This window comes from Malus sylvestris, chromosome 3 (genome assembly GCF_916048215.2).
Source record: "Malus sylvestris chromosome 3, drMalSylv7.2, whole genome shotgun sequence".
NCBI classification, from domain to species: Eukaryota; Viridiplantae; Streptophyta; class Magnoliopsida; order Rosales; family Rosaceae; genus Malus; species Malus sylvestris.
The window spans coordinates 31973995-31993936 of record NC_062262.1 but is presented as its reverse complement, the minus strand read 5'-3'; positions in this window follow the sequence as shown (position 1 = coordinate 31993936).

The window sequence follows — 19942 nt, the reverse complement described above, 5'->3', positions numbered from 1 at the left end:
TTAAATACAAATATTTACATACAAAACCAAACGAAGTACTGTAAGAGCATCTTTAATACAAAGATAAAAATGTGAGATTTCAATTTCCTTTTCTCTCTTAAACTAGCGGAGCCCTATTAAAGAAGTAAATAAAGACGTAAATACATTTTACTTACGTTTTTCGGCAAAAAAAAAAAAAAATTTTAAATGCTCATTTCAAATAATTTTGCATCTTCCGTTAAATATGCTCTGAATGTTCCCAAGAGAGAAAAATTAGGTCACATGAAGTAAAGCACATGATCCAATTTAACAAAAAAAAACCTAGCGGATTGTATGTCATGGAAAATATAAATGTACATTGCAATACGTAAAGGATGATATTTTTTATGGATTAGAATGTGGAGAACCAAAATAATGACTTTTAGTAACCTTTTGTGATAAAATATGCAATCTATGAAGAAAGTTGAGAGTCTACTATAAAATTAATTGGCAATATGGAGAGTAGTTTAACTTACTTATAAGTCTATATAAGGACATCCCTCCTCTAATCAATGTAAGATTCACTCTCAAAGTACTCAACCATTTTTAATTATAGCAATTCACATTTGCTAACAAGGGGATCTCGGTTATTTTATGATAGAAGTTGAGGTTGCACTATAAAAGCAATTGTCAATATGGTAAAGAGTAGCGCAAATCTTTATAAGTAGATTTAATGTCTCTTCTTTTTCCAATGTGAGATTTACTCTCAACATTTTATATATACTAGGCCCAAAAACATTCAAATAGCATTATTAAAACTTAGCTGCCAAATAATGTATGACAATTTTTCAAATAGAACATTTTCTAAGCAAATACAATATTGTCTATTCTCTTTTTCCGATGTAAAGCAATCTTCTCGTCGAAAACAAATGACAAGATTTCAGTTTCTATGCTGAAGCAAGTGATCTAATGTTGGTATAGTAATTATGAATAAGAAAATCAATTTGATCAAATCTACAAGAACTAAAAGGACAAGGTCATGGGAACTGATAATTTCACACATAACAATTACATTCTTTGATAATTTTACAACAATATTTCTACACTATAAAAATGAATATCAATAGAGCAATAAAAATGATTTATGAGTTTGTACGTTTAATGCTAAGTTTAGTTATGTTGATGATCAATCAAATAGTTTGCCAATCTCTCAATTAGGCAATCTCTAATGGTGAGGGCTATAGGTCTAAAAGCAAAAAAATGGCATGATTTACCCAAAAACTCATCTCCAACCGAGGACTAGACTATAATTCTATGAAGCCACAAGGCCATTATTTGGCCAAAGAGGCATCAGACTAGCCAAATTTAGCCCCCTCTTAGCCCTTTTTTTAGAGCCCAAATCATCAGTTGCAATAATTGATTCAAATTTAACTGTTAGATTTGAAAACATTGAAATGTAGTTTAATTAAACTAACCATAAATTTAAAGCATAAACTTAAAACTAGTAAATATAGCCGCTTCGGTTGGATATAAGTATGGGTTGACATTATTCATTTAAAAATAATATTTTCAGGTTATAATTCTGAACGGAGCTATATTTAGACCTTTCGGTTGGAGATGACCTTATGTTCTCCCGATAAATCTAGATCAGGGTTGACCGGATAGAGACTATGGGCAGATGGATCATGCATATGAAGTAGCTAGCCATTGACCCTTCAGTTGACGTAGTTTATATCCGGCCGTCCTACAAAATAAGATTGAAAATGTTTCCTTATTGTATAGATCTCATTACATAAGGGATTTGGATATTCATGCTCAGAATTGAAGACATAGTAGGCCCAACGGTTAGTGGAAATATTGCTAGAAGTTTATAAAATTTCTAGAAACTATACAACATCAACTCATATTTCAATTAAGCGTAAACATCGGAACGTGATATCAACAATCCGAACTATTCATTTTTTTGTATCCGCTAAAAGATCATTTTTTCAAAAAATAAAATTTGAAAACCCAAATCTGGTGAGAATAATAGAGTGTAAACGACAATCCATGGTTAAATATAAATCTAGGGTTTATCTGCTATGGTGTCGGATCCAGCCAACCAAATCCACAAGAGTGAAGGAGAAGGCGACTTTACTTATGAATACTTTTCATCATGGATTTTTTTTGTCATTCTTTCATTTTACATACTGAAGGAAGAAAGAACACTGTTACCAGTCACCAGCACACTTGCAATTAATTATTTAATTCACAAATCTGCATACAAACACGTACCTATGAAAAGTTCTTTAGTCTATTTTCAATTATTTATAACTCTTTGGCTCGAAGCTTTCATCTCCAAATCAACCAGTTAAGGCATTGAAGCTGGATGTTATTGACATTGAAATGAAACCCTAGGTAAACCTAGTTCCCAGCAAGCTAGGTTAAGAGTTATGGGATGCCATAACTGAGAATTAATCCAAATATCACAAGTAATCAAATTGTCATGCATCTGCCAAAATAATAATAAATGATAAGATCATCTTCACTTGTGTAAGTAAAATAGGCCGCAACAAAATTAATGATCCTATGAATTATATGTAAATTTGTAATGTTGTCCAACCACAAAATCAATGAGTTCTAATCAAAGTATTGTAAATTTACATCACAAATATGCATATTCTATCCATACCCTTTTATATTCAGGTCTATAAATGATTCTCAATTGATTCATTTGTTCTGGAAGTGATGGCCTAGCGTGTACAAAAATGTGGAACAACTATTTTGAAGAGTTAATATCATTCTTTGTATTCCCTTGAAATTATGCATATGATTTTGAATAGTCAAACATAATCAAGGTTTTTTGGGAAGATATTAAGACACATTGTCCTAAAAACAAAGCAATGCATCTCTATCATCTCAAGGAGAACATTATCAATAGTTGAAACTACTCCATCCACGCCAAGCCTTCACTCAATGAGCATGTAGATGTTGAATTCCATTTCAGCCTCCATAACTCAATTCTAACACAGTATGAACACATAGAAGAATATAAATACTAGTGTCATGTGTACTGAAGAAAGTTGAGGTTTCACCATAAAACCAATTGGCAACATGAAGAGTAGCCCAACCTCTTATAAGCCCATGCAAGGTCTCTCCTCCCATCAATGTGGGATTCATTCTCAACATGTAGATCATGACATTTAACTACATTAATTCAATTCTAGAGTTGCTTCTTCTGAACATGGGGTTATAAGTATCAAACAACCTGCTTTATAAACAACGCAATGCATCTCTATCATCTGATTCAATAGCCACATTATAAATAGTTGAAACTGCCTCATCCATGTCAAGTTTCACTAAATCAGCATGTGGAGGTTAATATCTATTTTAGCCACTTTTAACTCGTTACTAACACAATCTCTACACATAAAGGGGAATATAAATAGTGGCTGATGTGCACAACACGAACATTAACTTCAGTAAATTCAATTTTGAAGTTGCTTTATCCAAAAATAGGATTATAGCAGTAGGTATGAGTAGGTGAGCTAGGCCGACCTAGTTTATTTATAGGCGAGTTGGGTCGACCTAGTCCATTTATAGGCAAGCACGTTTCAAGATTAAGGTCTTTATTCGATTGGACAACTAGGCATAAGATATGTGTTAATATAGCGAAAAGTTTGGTTTACTTCCATGAGGAATCAAGTTTGAAGGTCATTCATAGAGATATCAAGGCTACTTATGTGCTACTTGATCAAAACCGAAACACAAAGATATCTGGCTAGGATTTAGCCAAGCTTGATGAAGACGTTATAAAGCACATTGTCAGAGAATTCGACAATATTATTGTTCATGTAGCACGCTAGAGATCCGCTTATACTGGGTAGGGAAATGAACGACTGTCATTCCTTACAGAGATATCTATAAGCCTCTTATATCTTCGATTAGTGTGGCACCAAGTAACTTTTGCCTATGTCACATAATATCTGCAACTACTCTCTCATCAAAGGAGTATCTACTAATTCCTTTGATTATCACATGAATCTAGTTTCTAGTTATTCGTCTCAAGAAAACTCCTAAGTTCACCAAAACTTGTAATTCAATATTCATCAAACATCATAAGATACATGTATGACTGAGCCTTAATTCTTTCAACGCGTATGTGGTGCTTATAAATGACCTTCCTCCTCAAAACCGAAATGTGAGTTGGGTTCATTTAATTTTTTTTTTCATGAATATTGATAGGACGCTAGAACCATCTTAATAAATAAAGAACTGCTTTATGGGAAACGAGGCTCTTTGACGAGAATGCTTTGAAAGACCTAATCTGTTATCAGTAGACGAATGGTAAACGAGGAATATTTCATCTAGTTGGTTGTATAGCCCAGTGGTTTATTGATACTTTTGTTAGATGTTAGTTAGTCTGCTAAATCTCTATATCATTAGGATTGTTTAGCCAAATGATTAAGAATAGAATATTGTGTGTTTGTATCTACTTTCTTTTGTTAACGAAGTAATAGTTTATGAGCTTAGGGTCAAGGTTCGAATGCTATCTAACAAGCATACAACAACTTATGAGTTTATGGTTGTGATAGGGTGTCATACATATGAATTCTGAAGTATAAATCTTTAATAATCTTCTTGTCACACATGCAAATCATTTTATATTTATCAATTGTGGATGGAGGAAGACAAAGTTGAGGGCCATACATATGCAGATGACTTAAGCACTGCCAAAATATAAGACTTTGTTCCATTGTCTCAAAAGTGGGGCTATAGCAGTATGGGGGTGTACATGGACAAGTCTGATGCAAATTAAATTACAACAAATGCATTATCTTTGAATATGACTAGTCCAGATTTTTATCAAACAGTGCACGTTGCCCCTCTCTCACTCAGGTATTATGCCATTTGCATGCTAAAAGGTAGCTATAAAGTGCGGCTTTACTTTTCCAAGATAACGTTCACAAATGACCAAACATTTAGAAACCTCGAGAAACGCTTATTTGACATCTCAATTTAAGTGACTACAAGTGAGTTTTTGTTATTAGTGAATATTTATTTATCATTTGTGATTCTTTGCTAGTTTATTTACAATTTTTACTTCGCTATACAATAAATTTGGTAGAAGCAACATGAAAGACATTGTCGAGAATTGGACCATGAAAATCCCTTTGATGGAGGGTAGATTTACCACCAACTTTATGTAGACCTGTTTATTTAAGTTCGAATTGCTCATCTTGATCTGATGGTTTAAGCCTCAAGTCAGTGATGCCTAGTTTTCCTGCTCTACCTGATATACTACTTCATGTAGGCTTTCTTTCATCATTTGATCAACACAAATTCACCTATTTGATTTGACTGCTATCTGATTTTGTTTTCCTTACTTTTTGGGAGGGAGATGGAGGTAGTGTGTAGATAGTTTTAGGTGTACAAGTATATTATACTCATTTTAAGAAGTTTGTATGTTTGCAATAGGGTTTAGCTGCAATTGGTACCCTATTGCATGACTTCTCTCGAGTGGAATGGATATATGAAACTGGAATTATTGTTGTTACATATGAATTTGTGGTTTAATTCATTTGCAGGGTAATTTGGTTTGGAAAAACTTTAATATTATGGACAAAGCAGAAGGTGCTGGTAAGAGTATTGTCAAAGAGTTCTACGATATCATTGTTCATGGTAGCACAGTGGAGATCCACATGTATTGGGCAAGAAAAGAAATGACTGCGATTCTTTACTTATATATACTATTAGTATCACACCAAGTAAGTTTTGCCTATGTTGTAGAATATCTGTAAGTATTGTCAAATCAAATAGATTTACTTTAATAAAAGCAAACTTGTTTTTACTGCTGTTGCCAGTTGGCTATTCGAGAGTGGCTTGAATTGTCAACTATTAATACCTGAGATATTAATTTGAAAAAAATTGAAAGTTTAGGCCTCCTTTTTAAACTGACCCCAACAATTATATTTCTTTTCACCCCACTCCTCTGTCTCTAGCTATATTGCCCTTTTTTCTTGTTGGAAATGGTCCTTTATTCGAAAGTGTTGAAAGTTATACAACGAATAGTCCGCAAAGACCAGGCTAATATTTACGACCACATATAAAATCGTTTTTATTTTATGTATACATCATGTGAATAGCTGTTTTGACTATAACGCGTTATCGTTTTCATTGTTTTTATTTTGTATGCAGACGGTATACCTACCATTATCTTCATTTATTAGGTTCACTCGCTGCAAGTTTTTTTTTTAGCACATCGATATTTTTATACTAAAAATATGAGAGTTTGGTAAAGTCACACAATTGGCAGCCTAATTTGGTATCAAATTTGCCATCCAAGAAATTCAAACCTAAGACCTCTCACTTCTGAGTGAAGATGAATTCCAGTATACCATAGTACTGAGCAATGTCTAAAATGTCGATGATATCGGAAATATCGGTAGTCAAAAAACACGGAAATTTCGATGGAAATATCGGGATATTATCGATATCAATAAAAATTGAATAAAAACCACGTAAATTGTGAGAAAAACTTGGAAATTTTTATCGAAACTTTGCAGGATGTTTATTTAGTCAATTATCTATTAGTTTATCACAAAAAATTGGAAGGAAATGCATTGTATGATAGATTTAACTGATTTAAGTTGATTATATAGCGAGCTGGCAAACATTGTGAGTGTAGAAAATATGTAGTAATTAATGAAAAAAATTTAAACACATCATAATCATTTATATATAATGAATTAGTTATCAGCAATAGTTTAGGGGTTAAATGATAGTTTACCCATGTGCATAGTTAGTCATAAACTTAGGGTGCATATGTTTCACCGGACTATCTCGGACTAGATTAAGTTCAGGAACTAAATTGGATTGGCTTGACATAGACTAACTAGTATAAGAATAATTGAACGTTTGGTACATTGTCTGACTAAATCATGGACTAAATTATTTTTGGGATCTAAATATTTTTTTGTCATTTCTTTATTTCTCTCCCCCCCTCTTTCTTATCCTTTCCAGATGCTTCTTGTTCCCTTCTTTTTTTTTTTTGGTCAAAGCTTCTCCGTTCCTTTCTACTCATTCCTTTTCTTTTTCCTTTTCTCTCCCCCTCTTTCTTATCCTTTCCAGATGCTTCTTGTTCCTTTCTTTTTTTTGGTCAAAGCTTCTCCGTTCGTTTCTACTCAATCCTTTTCTTTTTCCTTTCCTTTTCAAATTCAGGAACTGGGTACAAGTCGATGAACCCCAACTAGATAAAAGATTTACCGATCGAAGCTGACATTGGAGTTGCAGATGGTGTGGTCGAGCGCGAACGCACGGATCGATGTCGGCGTCGAGCTTTGGGTGAACGCCAATTTGGATTTGCTTACCCAGAGAGGCACCATCGCAATTGAGCAGGACGAGGAAAGAGGGAGAGATAGGAGAGAGAGTGAGTGAGAGACAGTGAAGGTGGAGCTCATAGATCTTTGCATGCTCCGTTGAAATCCTAGTATCCTACCATGGACGATTTCAGATCCAAATTGTGCGGCCACGGAAGAACGGAGGTGGAGACCAACGATGGCGGCAGCGGCACTTCGTCGGGGGTCAATGGGATGCAGGATCTCAGGTGCTACAACACGTCCTACACGTCCTCAGTGCACCCGCAGTAGCAGCAACAAACCCAGGCGGGAAACAACGGCGAGAAGTTCAGGAAGGGGAAGTCGGCGAACGGGTCGGTGACAAAGAGCTGGAGCTTGGGCGATTCGGAGTTGCAGAGGAAGAAGCGATATTATCGATAATATCACGATATTTTGACGATAATTAAGTGGATAAGTGTGAAAATATCGTCTTCTCACAAAAACGATATTATCGGCGAAATATCGCCGATAATATCGATATTTTAGACCTTGGTACTGAGTGACTACCCACTGCAAGTTAAATACAAGTATTTACATACAAAACCAAACGATGTACCATAAGAGCATCTTTAATACAGAAGATAAAAATGTAGAGATCTCAATTTCTTTTTCTCTCTTAAACTAGCGGAGCCCACTTAAAGAAGTAAATAAAGACGTAAATCCATTTTACTTATGTTTTTTGGCAAAAAAAATAAAAAATTAAAGCTGATTTCAAATAATTTTGCATCTTCCATTAAATAGGCTCTGAATGTCCCCAAGAGAGAAAAATTAGGTCACATGAAGTAGTGCACATGATCAAATTTAACGAAAAAAAAACCCTAGCGGATTGTATTTCATGGAAAACATAAATGTGCATTGCAATACGTAAAGGATGAGATTTTTTTATGGATTAGAATGTGGAGAACCAAAATAATGACATTTAGTAACCTTTTGTGATAAAATATGCCATCTATGAAGAAGGTTAATGGCCTACCATAAAACTAATTGGTAATATGGAGAATAGTTCAACTCACTTATAAGTCTATGTAAGGACATCCTCCTCTAATCAATGTAAGATTCACTCTTAGCGTACTCCACCATTTTTAATTATAGCAATTCACATTTCCTAACAAGGGGATCTCGGTTATTTTATGATAGAAGTTGAGATTGCATCATAAAAGCAATTGTCAATATGATGGAGAAATCTTTATAAGTAGATACAATGTCTCTTCTTTTTCCAATGCAAGATTCACTCTCAACATTTTATATATACTAGGCCTGAAAACATTCAAATAGCATTTGTAGACATCGAAATTTCGGTAAATAAATGTTGATCGATAAATCAAAGCTTCAACGCTCATGTATTACATAAATTTTACACGTAGCGTGTGACTCAACGAAAAATTGAAATGAGTTGGAAAAGTCATCAAACAGGACAAGTGTCAACACCTGGCAGAAACGACTTATTTCATCTGGAATACTATATTTAAAATTAGGCCTTAGAAATTTCTATAAATAGAAGGCTAATTCATTCATTTGAAGGGACCAATTTTCATTATTACACCTTGAAGCTCTGAAGCTCTGAAACTCCGAAGCTCTCAAGCATCCAGGTTCCCGAAGAATCAAGAAAGCCTTCTTCATTCTTCGTTCATCGTTCTTCCAAGATCAAGCCCCGACGGCCCTTTGGATCAACAACGTCGACAAATCCACACATTCAACCGTTCTTCAAGATCAAGCCCAAAAGCCCTTGAAGATCCGTTCATCACCGTTCTTCAAGATCAAGCCCAAAAGCCCTTTGAAGATTCGTTCATCACTGTTCTTCAAGATCAAGCTCAAAAGCCCTTGAAGATCCGTTCATCACCGTTATTCAAGATCAAGCCTCAACAGCCCTTAAAGAAACGCTCATCCTCAAGATCAAGCCCCAACGGCTCCTTGAAGATACGCTCAAATCCACCTTCAAGGTCAAGCCCACGGCCCTTGAAGAACGTTCATCCTTAGATCAAGCCCAACGACCCTTTGGATCAATCGCACATCGACAAATCAACACCTTACGGAGATCGAATCAGATGATCAAATTTGAGAGAGATTGTAACCCAAAATCATCAAATAATAATATTTGTTTGTGCACGTTGTTCTTGTCTCTTTTGTTTCAGGAAAATTTCGTGTTCACAAATTGGCACGCCCGGTGGGATAATCTCTACCTCTCATCTCTTTCTCCGTTCAAGAAATTCAAGCACACTTCCAAAATCAATGGCATCAAGCAAAGGACAAGCCGTTCTCACAAAGGGAAGAAGCTTGAGCACTTCCGCCATGAACGGAGCATCCATTGGCGCCACAACCGCTCCTCAACATGCCACTTCAAAGTTGGTGCCGCTAAAGGAGCAAAGGGAGCATCAAAGATGCGAGTCCGTCATTAACCTGACCTCGCTGGGGGCACCGAAGCATAATGCTGAGGCACACGAAATGACATCCCAAAGCAGTCAACGACGTTCTTCGTCAGCATCTTGGATGTCTAAAGGAAAGTCACGTCTATTGGTTGCACAAGTCATGACCATCGGCGTTACCTCCATCGAAGAACAACTGGCTCAAATGAATGAAGCGATCGCAAGGCTAACACGGATTGTTGAAGAAAAAAACTTGCAAATCGCTGCACTCGTCAGCCGACTGGAGCCACAGGACGACGAGAACCCTAACCCAGAGAATGATCCACTAAAGATAAGAGATGACGAAGAAGAGGAGCCTCAGGTGGAGAAAAACGATGTGAAGTCGGAGCCAGACCAAGCAGCGGCACTTATGTGATCTCTTTCTATCCAGCAGCTGCAGGAGATGATCACCAACACCATCAAAGCACAGTACGAAGGGAGCTCACATACCTCCTTGTTCTACTCGAAGCCCTACTCCAAGAAGATTGATGCCCTGAAGATGCCAATGGGTTATCAACCACCAAAGTTCATGCAGTTTGATGGAAAAGGAAACCCGAAACAGCACGTTGCCCACTTTGTTGAAACTTGCAACAACGCAGGGACCGAAGGGGACTACCTTGCCAAGCAGTTTGTGCGCTCGCTGAAAGGAAACGCCTTTGAGTGGTACACGGACTGAGTCCATCAACAGCTTGGAGTAATTAGAACGGGAATTCCTTAACCGCTTCTATAGCACCCGCCACAATGTGAGCATGCTAGAGCTAACGAGCACAAAGCAATGGAAAGATGAGCCGGTCATTGACTACATCAACAGATGGCGCACTCTAAGCCTCGACTGCAAAGACAGGCTCTCGGAGACCTCTTCAATCGAGATGTGCGTCCAAGGTATGCAATGGGGTTTGCAATACATCCTTCAAGGCATTAAACCACAGACCTTCGAAGAGCTAGCCACCCGCGCCCATGACATGGAGTTAAGCATCACCCATCATGGGAAGAAAGAACCGATCTCTGACTACAAGATTGACAAAGTTCTTGAGACAAAGGTGGAGAAGGCTGCATGAAAATCCACCAAGGAAGCAATGATGGTCAACACAACTCCCGTCAAAATCCCTACACGAGGCAAAGCGATTCAAACCAAAGCTTTTCGTGATCAAGAGATGCGTAGACGCACTTTGAAGGAGCTTGAGGAGAAGACTTATCCATTCCCTGACTCTGATGTGGTTGCCATGCTGGATTACCTGTTGGATAAGAAGGTGATCGGTTTGCCTGAGTGCAGATGGCCGGAAGAGATGAATCGTACTGACAGTCCAAGATACTGTAAATTCCACCGCTTCATCAGTCATCCGACAGAAAAGTGCTTCGTGCTGAAAGATCTCATCGTGAAGCTGGCTCAGAAAGGAATCATCGAGCTAGATCTTGACGATGTGGTGAAGTCAAACTATACCACCATCACTTTTGGCTCTTCCGACACAAAGTTTTCACCTCAATCGCTGGGGGCATGCTCCAAGTGAAGCGAAGTTAAAGGATGGACTCAAGTCACTCCTAAGAAATTGCACAAGAAGCATACGTCTCCTCCACAAGTCCGCCAATCGGAAAGGGGGCAAAGTAGCTCTTGTTAACCTTCAAAATAACATGAACGTGTTGAAGATGATGAAATTTCGACACATAGATCGTCCATCCCTATCACAATGCGCGATTTCTTTCCTAAAGACTTCTTCAATCACTCGGTCAAGACTCCTTGCTATGAAAATTGCAAGGAATGCCTCTCCAGGATCGTTTGACAAATTCACAAAGCTCCTTGTCCGCACAAGCCTAAACTGTAGGACACGAGGCTTCTCGCCTGCGCGAGCCTAAACTGCATGGCACAACGCTCCTGATCCGCACGAGCATAAAGGGCGACACCAAAGCTCATTGTCCGCACAAGCCTAAACTGTAGGACACGAGGCTCCTCGCCTGCACGAGCCTAAACTGCATGGCACAACGCTCCTGATCCGCACGAGCATAAAAGGCGACACTAACGCTCCTGGTCCGCACGAGCATAAAAGGCGACACCAAAGCTCATTGTCCGCACGAGCATAAAAGGCGACAACCAAATTCTCCTCGCCTGCATGAGTCTAAACTACATGGCATAAAGCTCCTGGTCTGCACGAGCATAAAAGGCAACACCAATTCTCCTCGCCCGCACGAGTCTAAACTGCATGGCACAAAACTCCTGGCCTGCACGAGCATAAAAGGCAACATCAACGCTCCTGGTCTGCACGAGCATAAAAGGCGACACCAACTGCTCCTGGCCCGCAAGAGCATAAACTGTGTACGGCAAAATCATCATCAAAATCATTGTTAAATTCATCGCCCATTTGAACTACGTCATGACTTGATCCTTCCTTAACCGAGGGAAGGGCAGCTACAAGACGGTCTTTCCAGGCAGCAAGGTCAATGTGCACAACAACGTCCCCACCGAGGAAAGCCGTGATCAAAAGACATTACACAACGAAACCCTGTTGCAGTCTTTTGCACAAGCACTACCCCGTCTCTGGAAGCTTCGTGAGGTCCTGGCATCATGCTTTGTCTTCTCAAAATTAAAGATTCCTTTCATCACATCAAAATAAAAAAAATATGTGTTTTAAATAGAGTCAATTTTATTACAAAAAAAAATGAATACATATGTTATTATGTATTTACAAAAAAAAAAAGAAAAAGAAAAGGAATATACAAGTATTATGTATATATATATATATATGTATATATATGCATATACATAACTCATAAGTCGGGGCCTCGTCAGCGACCCATCCTCATTAGTGTCTCGACCCAGTAGCAAAAGGGCTCAAGCCACAACGGGCCCAAACTCCAGCTTGTCTTCTTCCCCATTTATCCTCGGCCCACAGTGCGGCCCAGCAGCTCACACTCTCCCATTTCCTCACAATCCATTGAAATCATCTTCAGATAGACAGAGAGAGACAGAAATCACCGTCGCCAAAAATAGCCTCCTTCAACGCTTTCAGCGTGGACGGCGATGATCTTCATGCCTCGGACAGCCAATTTGACCAGGACGACGTCGTCGTCGAGAGCTACGCCGACTACGGCCCCGCCGCCGCCCCTGACTCCTTGGATGTTTTCAGATTCGACGGTTCTGGCTCCAACTACTCCCATTCCACTCCCTTCGATTCAGTTCCAGTTGAGAACGGCAATGGAAATGGCTACGGCGTTGGCGAGAACGACATCGACCGTAGATCGGAGCTACTGCAATTACTCAACGACGTCGTTGGTACAAGCAAGTTCGGCGACGGCGTTACCGGTATGTTCAGGAAGGACTGCATCGATCTGGTCCGTCGGATCGCCCTGCTGACGCATTTGTTCAAAAAGATAAGGGTGTTTAAAGGCAATGAATTTGGACCATTGGATACATCGACTTCTTCCACGAATTCCGGTCCGACGAAATCATGGGTGTCTAATCTGGCGGTCGCCAAACGCGTGAACCAGGACAAACCTTCCCCATTGCTGTTTGTTGCTTATTCCTCTCGAAAACCCACTTTCTCTACTCATTACCACATTTCTCTCTCTCTCCTCGCTTTCAACATACAATTACAGAGAATACAGAGGCGACTACATCGACATCCGTTCAAATCCGTACCTGATGAAAGTCTTGCAGAAATCGTGAAGGAGGTTCAGTTTGACGAAGTTGAAAGGGGCGCTAGATCAAGAATGTTGAAGAAGTGATTGCAAATTGGATTTGCTGTGTTTCTTAGACTCTACAGGAGATCCATTATGTCTATCGAAAAGAAATGATTCTTTAGCTATTTTATGTCAAGGTTTTTCTCCTGCTTGGTTTCAGTGCTCATTAGATCGTCGTTCATCCCCATTAGGGTACAAGGCAGCTTGTCGCACCCGAACTCGATCGAGACCATGAAGGCGCACCGCATAAATTGAGACGGTTCAGAAGGAGCAGGGAAGGCAGTTCGGAGTCAACAACCTCAAAACGGTCATCGCCGTCACGCCCACTTACGCTCGGACCTTCCAGGTGCTGCAGTTGACTGACGTTATGCACTCGCTGATGCTGGTGCCATACGACTTCATCTGAATCATCTGAATCACCACACAGCAACAGACGTCGTCTGAATCGTTATTGAGATCGACCCTCAACTCCAAGTAGTTCCAGGCCACAAATTCCTGCAAACTTGATTTCACATGGTTCACGACCAAACTCTCGTGCATCTACTCCTACTCGCCGGAGTTCATTGCCTTCTTTGTCTCCAGCTTCTGCCAGGGTGGCACCTCCGTCCTCTACTCCATCGCCGACCCAACTTCTACGCGCCGTCGACGATAACTACTCACCTGTGGCGATCCAGATCCAGGCCATCCTCCACTATGCCACGTCACGCCATCTCTACAACCATCTTCTTCTCCATCGTCATTTGATGAATGCAGTAGCAGACTGCTCGCTGCTCGATACTCTTGAAGTCTGGGAAGTGGCGTCGAAGCCTAATTATCTCCGTCTCGTCGTCGGCTGCTGTTGCTATTGTAAAGACCGGGATGATCGACTGAGGTGCATCTGCTGCTGCAGAACCGACGAAATCAGAGATCTCTCAATCCATGCTGGTCTTCTACAGCGGCCATCGTCATGCTCTCCGTCCAAACTTCATGGTCGTGCCCTCCGTTGCTGAAGCTTCGTTGCTTTCGAACCTGCTCAAGCGTCCCAACTCTGCATCATCCTCCTGACCGCTGTCAAACGACTAACCGGTCTTAGCACTCCGCCTCGCCAAGTCCACCTTCATCACTGCAGGATCGTTCCCAAGCAGAAGTTGGTCCCCGCAAGGTTCGAGGTAAGGATGTACTTGGGAATGCCGTGGTGGCTGCTCTAAACCACTATACATCAAAAAACTTGTGAATGCATGGGGCAGCCCAATCTCAAGCGCCATCGAGCGGGACTCCTTCTCCGTCATCTCCTGCTACTTCCAAGGCTGCACCGCTCCTCTCTGCCCATCTTCCACCGCAGCGCCTGGCCTCCCTCGAGCTCGTCACTATGACCACCATGATAGCAAAGAACTTCAACGACCGCCGTTAAACGACTAGTCGGTCGTGAAGCTCGAAGCACCATCTTCTCGGCCTCCTTGCTCCGCTCCTTGCAAATTCCTCTACCCATCACCCAAATTTATACAGAAAAAAAATATATAATTAAAAAAAAAAAAAAAAGGAGGTGATGGTGCATCTGGCACCACGTGAAGAAAGAAAAGAAAAGGGGAATGGTGGATCAGCACCATGTGAAAGCAGACAAAAAAAAAAAATAATAATAATATAAAATAAAATAAAATAAAAATAATTAAAAAAAGAAGAAGAGAAGGTGGATTCTTGGTGGCTAGCACCATGCAAAAGAAAGGGAAAGGGTTTTGGAATGGTGGATCAGTCCACGTGAAAAAAATATACATATATATATACGTACATAATATATGTATATATATAGCAAAAAAAAAATGCATTGAGAGAAATAAAGTCCATTTCATTGATTTTTCTGGAAAATTACAAAGGGATCGTTTACATGCCAAAAAAAAAAGTGCAACAAACAAAAGCCTTCATTGATCAGGTGGCGCCTCATCACTCAGTGGAACTCCAGGAAGAAGAGGAGCCGAAGGTTGATCATCTGGAGCTTCATTACGCGGTACAGCCCCAGAAGACGAAGGCAACTGTTTTTGGAACAAACCCACAAACCTCTGATGATCAAGTAAAATCTGACCATCAGATTCCTGCATCTGGTCAATCTTCCTCTTCATGTTTGTAGCATAGTTATGTGCAAGCCTGTGCAACTGTTTATTCTCATGCTTGAGCCTTCTAATCTCCTACTTGAGACTCATCACTTCAGCCGCCAATGATTCAACTTGACGTGTTCGAGCAAATAGGCGTTGGGCCATATTAGACACGGAACCAGCGCACTGCACATTGAGAGCCAGAGAGTCCTTAACAGCCAACTCATTAGACCGTTTGGCAAGTAGTCTGTTATCTTTGGGAGTGACGAGGTTCCTAGCCACCACCGCAGCTGTCATGTCATTCTTCATTACCGAATCCCCAACGGTAAGAGGACCAGTAGGGGATATGAAGGATGGGCGCCATATGTTGTTTGGAGAAGGCGGGATTGCCTTTTCACCAAGGTTCAAGTCAAAACGAGGGTCGGAGGGACCAGACATTTTCAGAGGTGTTAAAGAAAGAAGAGGTCAGACAAGTCAAGATCGTAGAAGTGCAAGAGGGGAGTTTCTACAAGCAAAAAATTCAAGTGTGCTTTGAAACGAACTACGTGCCTTTATAAAAATCAGCACTCGATGGGATTTCAGAGATCGAAGAGGCAAGCTCAGAATTCGAAGACGCCAATTCAAAAATCGAAGAGGCAAGCTCAGAAATCGAAGAGGCATCTTGCTTTTCCACACGCGTCAGCACTCGTCACACGCAAACTCAGCTTTGCGAAAATCACGGGCAATTTGTCGAAGAGGCGCCAGTCTTTTTCAGCCTCGTTAACACCTGTCACATGCACACTCAGCTTGGCGGAAATTACGGACAATTTGTCGAAGATTTCTGATAAAGAAGAAAGCGCGTGAAGCCATGCTGATCAATCACTCAATGGTTGCCGACACGAGTGAAAGAATAGTACCCCTACAGGTATTAAGGAAATCCCTATAACTGGCCACCCTTCACCCTCCATAGCAAGGCAGACGTACAGAACCTTTCTTCATCTCCGAGAATGCTTTCCCAACGAAGCCTCTCGAGTCACTCAGTGTTCCTTATTCCTTGGGGTACCTCTGCAAGCAAATGACACCAAAGCAAAAGTATCTCATATCACCAGGGTAGAAAGCAAGAGTATCTCATATCATGCTTTCTCCATGTCCTTTCCTTTGTCCTTGTTCTTACCTACAAAGACAAGGATAAAGAAAACAATATGCCGGAACCTCCACTCAAACTCGGATGCCACATTTGCCTGGAGAACAGATAAGGCAAGTGAAAATGATACCTTGCAGCATGTGGAGACAACGTGCAGAAGAAACAAGCAGAGAAGAATGCAACCTGCACAGTCAACTCAGCAGAAGGAGTCTAAGTTGAGGAACTCAAGAAGCTACCACATCTGCTTGGAGAATAAATAAGGAAATGCGGCATGCACAATCAACTCAGCAGAATAAGTCCGAGTTGAAGAATTAGAGAGAAGAAAGGGTCTAAGTTGAATCCAAGAGCTCGAGAAGCTTTAACAACATATTGACGGCACCATCGCCGAAGAGCAAAGCCTCGCTGTGCAACGCTGTCAAATTGCCACCACTTTTTCGAAAGCAAGAGTATTTCATATCATGCTTTCTCCTTGTCATTTTCTTTGTCCTTGTTCTTACCAAAGGGACAAGGAGAAAGAAAGCAATCAGCCAGCACTTGGTATCAATCTTCCGATCTGAAACCGACTGCTTGGAACCCTTCCCTAATTGCTTACCTAGCACTGCTCTCGAAGTACCCATTATCTCAACATCTTATGCTTCCAGAGAAGATACCACATCTGCCAGAAGAACATATGAGGCAAGGGAAAATGATACATTGAAGCATGTGGAGACAAGCACAACAAACCACGTGCCGATTCATCCGCTACTTCTTCAAAATCAAAAGTATCTCATATCATCAGGGTTGCAATCACTATGGGTGGAGGACTCGTTTTGACCCTCAAATTCTTGGGTCGACTCGCTAGGCGTGGTGGGTTGCACGTGCTGATTCACCATCCTCGAATCAAATCCTTAAAGATTAAGTCACCAATTGGAAGAAGAGCCCATCAATCTTGAAGATCATACCGTTGACCAAACTGCTCAGGTGTGAATTAGAAAGATTGAACAAAGCAACAAGTTGTCACCTTCACCTCATGCCTGCTTGCCATGTGTTCGAGCCAACCTTCAAGAATCAAGCCTCAACGGCCCTTGAAGAAGTTTCCAGCCAAATTCAAGATCAAGCCTCGACGGCCCTTGAGAAAATCACAAGTCCGATTCAAGATCAAGTGTCTACCACCCTTGAATCAAATCCAGTTCAAGAATGAGCTGTGGAAAATCAACAATTGGAGGAGTCCAGAAAATCCTCCAACCCAGTTCAAGATCAAAGCTGTGGAAAGTCAACAAAGCGCAAAAACAAATACGTGCCGATTCATCCACTACCAAAGCTAAAGATCATTTACCACATAAAGCTCTTTGTGGTCCAATTTCAACCTTCAAGATTAAGCATCGACGACCCTTGAAGAGATTTCAAACAAAGTTCAAGAACAAGCCTCAACGGCCCTTAAAGAAATCTCAAGCCCAATTCAAGATCAAGCCTCAACGGCCCTTGAAGAAATCTCCAGCCCAATTCAAAATCAAGCCTTGATGGCCCTCAGATCGACATCTACATTAAAGGACTTCAAAACACATCTCCTACACGCGACAAACACATGTATACGACGTGCCTTGAAGTGGGGGCATTTGTAGACATCGAAATTTCGGTAAATAAATGTTGATCGATAAATTAAAGTTTTAACGCTCATGTATTACATAAATTTTACACGTAGCGTGTGACTCGACGAAAAATTGAAATGAGTTGGAAAAGTCATCAAACAGGACGCGTGTCAACACCTGGCAGAAATGACTTATTTCATCTGGAATATTATATTTAAAATTAGGCCTTGGAAATTTCTATAAATAGAAGGCTAATTCATTCATTTGAAGGGACCAATTTTCATTATTACACCTTGAAGCTCTGAAGCTCTGAAACTCTGAAGCTCTCAAGCATCCAGGTTCCCGAAGAATCAAGAAAGCCTTCTTCATTCTTCGTTCATCGTTCTTCCAAGATCAAGCCCCGACGGTCCTTGGATCAACAATCATCCACCTTCAAGATCAAGCCCCAAAGGCCCTTGAAGAACTTCCACCAATTCAAGATCAAGCCTCGACGGCCCTTGAAGAAAGTGTTCATCGTTCTTCGTTCATCGTTCTTCCAAGATCAAGCCCCGACGGCCCTTTGGATCAACAACGTCGACAAATCCACACATTCAACCGTTCTTCAAGATCAAGCCCAAAAGCCCTTGAAGATCCGTTCATCACCGTTCTTCAAGATCAAGCCCAAAAGCCCTTTGAAGATTCGTTCATCACTGTTCTTCAAGATCAACCCAAAAGCCCTTGAAGATCCGTTCATCACCGTTATTCAAGATCAAGCCTCAACAGCCCTTGAAGAAACGCTCATCCTCAAGATCAAGCCCCAACGGCTCCTTGAAAATACGCTCAAATCCACCTTCAAGATCAAGCCCACGGCCCTTGAAGAACGTTCATCCTTAGATCAAGCCCAACGACCATTTGGATCAATCGTACATCGACAAATCAACAACTTACGGAGATCGAATCAGAGGATCAAATTTGAGAGAGATTGTAACCCAAAATCATCAAATACAAATATTTGTTTGTGCACGTTGTTCTTGTCTCTTTTGTTTCAGGAAAATTTCGTGTTCACAGCATTATTAAAAAATGTATGACAAGTTTTCAAATAGAACATTTTCTAAGCAAATACAATATTGTCTATTCTTTTTCCGATGGATAGCAATCTTCTCGCCGAAAACAAATGACAAGATTTCAATTTGATCTAATGTTGGTATTGTAATTATGAATAAGAAAATCAATTTGATCATATCTACAAGGACTAAAAGGACAAGGTCATGGGAACTGTTAATTTCACACATAAAAATTACATTCTTTGATTCATTTTACAACAATATTTCTACACTATTAAAATGAATATCAATAGAGGAAGTAAAAATGATTTTTGAGTTTGTAAGTTTAATGTAAGTTTAATTAGTTGATGATCAATCAAATAGTTTGCCAATCTCTCAATTAGGCAATCTCCAATGAAGAGGGCTAAAAGTTCAAAAGCCAAAAAAATAGCCCGATTTATCCAAAAACTCATATCCAACCGAAGACTGGGCTATAATTCTATGAAGTTACCAGACTATTATTTGGCCAAAGAGGCATCAAACTAGCCAAATTTAGCCCCCTCTTGGCCCTTTTTTTGGGGCTCAAATCCTTAGTTGCAATAATTGATTCAAATTCAACGGTTATTTGAAAACATTCAAATGTAGTTTAATTAAATTAACCATCAATTTAAAGTATAAACTTCAAACTAGTAAATATAGCCCATTCGGTTGGAGATGATATATGAGTATGGTTTGACACTGTTCATTTAAAAATA